We start from the raw sequence: 2,578 nt of genomic DNA on the forward strand, positions 1-2,578 counted from the left end.
ATTGCGTATTTACTGTCACAGCTCATTTGTGTCCTCGGCTCTGAGCTTTACACTCTTAGGAAAACACTGGCGAATCAAGAAGCCTTTCTCTACGGAGGAGTATTTCAAAGCAGGGAGTGGGACATCTCTTACCTGCTCTTCAGTAAATGACGTGTACTGAGCTGTTCTGGAGATGGAGCTCCCTGATGCACCTCACTTGGCTTGAAATGAAAATAGAGCATCATGTTGTGCCTCTTCTGGCTCAAAATGAGAAGTCTGGGCTTTCTCAGCTGCTTAAACCTGCTTGTGCTCAGAAATCTTTCCTGTCTATCCATCCACCCATTTTTAACCATAAAATACAAGCAGCCCAGGGACATTCTCTCAGTTCCCCACTGCCACTGTGTGGCCAGGCAGAACCCACACAAGATGGATGTCGAGGAATCTGCAAAAGCCCGAAAACCAGCTGGGCACGGTGGCTTGTGCCTGTAATCCAAGCGCCGGGGAGGCTGAAACTGGTGGACGGCTTGAGCCTGGGGGTTCTGGGCTGCAGCGAGCTGTGCCGAGCAGGCGTCCGCGCTAAGTTCAGCATCGATATGGTGGTCCTGGGGGAGCCGGGGGTCACCAGGTCGCCTAAGGAGGGGTGAACCGGCCCAGGTCGGAGACGGAGCAGGTCAAAACTCCTGTGCTGATCAGTAGTGGGATCGCGCCTGTGAACAGTCCCTGTAGCACAGCCCGGGCGAGAGAGCGGGACCCAGTTTCCTTTTGCATGGGGAAAGGGGCAGCGAGGTTTTGGGATCTGTTAACGCTGACGCGTGAGCTGCACTGACACACTGGGGAATCCCAGCTGGGACAGAGGAGCAGGGACCATACCTCACAGAGGGTTTCTCCCGGCGAAGAGAGAGGAACAGGGGAAGGAGGGGGCCCAGAAACACTCTTTTAAAGAAATTCCTTCATCAAAGAGATGCCCCCAATCCTCCGCTGGCCCCCAGCTAGATCCCACCGTGAGGGACTGGTAACAAACCCCAAATCACCATCAGGGTTTGCAGTGAGCCGGTGCCAGCTGCCCCGGCAGGGGCTGCCCTTCCTCGACCCACTCAGAGCCTGGCTGCCTCCTCGGTGGGTACAACCTGAGTATGTGCTGGGGGGGCTAGAAGGGGACCGAGGGGGGGAGATGGGGGGGACAAGGGGACCGAGGGGGGTGAGTAGGGGATGGAGGAGGGCGAGAAGGGGACTGAGAAGGTGAAGAAGGGGACTGAGGGGGGCTAGAAGGGGGGGACAAGGGGACCAAGAAGGTGAAGAAGGGGACTGAGGAGGGTGAGAAGGTCACTGAGGGGGGTGAGAAAGGGACCGAGAAGGGCGAGAAGTGGGGACAAGGTGACTGAGGGGGGCAAGAAGGGCACTGAGGGGAGGACAAGGGGGGGACAAGGGGACCAAGTGGGGCGAGAAGGGGACCGAGAAGGTGAAGGGGACTGAGGAGGGCAAGAAGGGCATTGAGGGGGGCGAGAAGGGGGGGACAAAGGGACCGAGGGGGGCAAGAAGGGGACTGAGGGGGGGAGAAGGGGACCGAGGAGGGCAAGAAGGGCACTGAGGGGGGCGAGAAGGGGACTAAAAAGGGCGAGAAGGGGGGGACAAGGGGACCAAGGGGGGCAAGAAGGGGACCGAGGGGGGGAGAAGGGGACTGAGGAGGGCGAGTAGGGGGTCGAGGAGGGCAAGAAGGGGACTGAGAGGGTGAAGAAGGGGACCGAAGAGGGTGAGAAGAGGGCTGAAGAGGGGAGAAGGGGCCCGAGGGCGGCAAGAATGGGCCCGAGGGGGGCGAGAAGGGGCCCGGGGGGGGCGAGAAGGGGGCTGAAGAGGGGAGAAGGGGTCCGAGGCGGGGGCAAAGGGGGCCGAGGAGGGCAAGAAGGGGACTGAGAAGGTGAAGAAGGGGCCCGAGGAGGTGAAGAAGGGGCCCGAGGCGGGGCCCGAGCCGTCCTCGCCGGGCGCCGCGGCAGCAGTAGAGGCGGCATCGCGGGGCGGTGAGCGCCGGGCGCGGTGGCGCGTGCCTGTAGTCCCAGCTACTCGGGAGGCTGAGCCCGCCGGATCGCTTGAGCCCAGGAGTTCTGGGCTGCAGTGCGCTATGCCGAGCGGGCGTCCGCGCTAAGGCCGGCATCAATATGGTGAGTCCCGGGGAGCCGGGGGACACCAGGTTGACTAAGGAGGGGTGAACCGGCCCAGGTCGGAGACGGAGCAGGTCAAAGCTCCCGTGCCGGTCAGTAGCGGGATCGCGCCTGTGAATAGCCACTGCAGCGTAGCCTGGGCAACACAGAGAGACGCGGGTTCCTTTTGCCGACGCCCGCTTTTGCTCGCCTCGCCACACCCGCTGCAACACGCAGAGGCGCCGGCTCCTTTCCACCGCCCCGCCACCGCCATTTTGCTCGCCACGACCCCCCGCCGCTATACCGCCCCCTGCCGGACGGGCGCCGGCACCGCCGCCCTCCTTTCTTCTCCTCCCGCCCAGCCCCGCGGCTGGCTGGGCGCATGCGCAGGATCGCGGAGCGGAGCGAATTGGCGCGCGGCGCGACCCGTAGCGGGCGGTGGCGCAGGCGCGTGGCGGCGGGAG

The sequence above is a fragment of the Accipiter gentilis genome, chromosome 25 (genome assembly GCF_929443795.1).
Source record: "Accipiter gentilis chromosome 25, bAccGen1.1, whole genome shotgun sequence".
Lineage (NCBI taxonomy): Eukaryota > Metazoa > Chordata > Aves > Accipitriformes > Accipitridae > Astur > Astur gentilis.